General features: G+C 35.8%; 1 protein-coding gene across 1 annotated transcript in view; it reads left to right on the top strand.

Moving 5' to 3' along the window:
* Positions 1-229, top strand: part of LOC101500329 (threonine synthase 1, chloroplastic-like) — a 13,307-nt gene that overhangs the window by 696 nt on the left and 12,382 nt on the right. The window lies entirely within an intron of this gene.

The raw sequence follows: 229 nt of genomic DNA, 5'->3' as shown, positions 1-229 counted from the left end.
GACTTTCATTTTGTTCTAACCTTCCAAGTTCGATTTCATGCTCTTGAAGTTTTCCAAATAGTGAAGAAAGTGACATTTTGGATAGGCTTTTCTTTTCGGATATTGCGGTCACTTTTGGTTGTCAGACCCTTGTCAATGATCTTAGTACTTTTAGATTTAATTCATCATTGGTGAAGATTTTTCCGAGTGCTGTCAAATGATTGGTTAAGTGGGAGAACCTTTTCTGTAA

Source organism: Cicer arietinum, chromosome 8 (assembly GCF_000331145.2).
Source record: "Cicer arietinum cultivar CDC Frontier isolate Library 1 chromosome 8, Cicar.CDCFrontier_v2.0, whole genome shotgun sequence".
Lineage (NCBI taxonomy): Eukaryota > Viridiplantae > Streptophyta > Magnoliopsida > Fabales > Fabaceae > Cicer > Cicer arietinum.
This window is presented reverse-complemented; position numbering and strand designations above follow the sequence as displayed.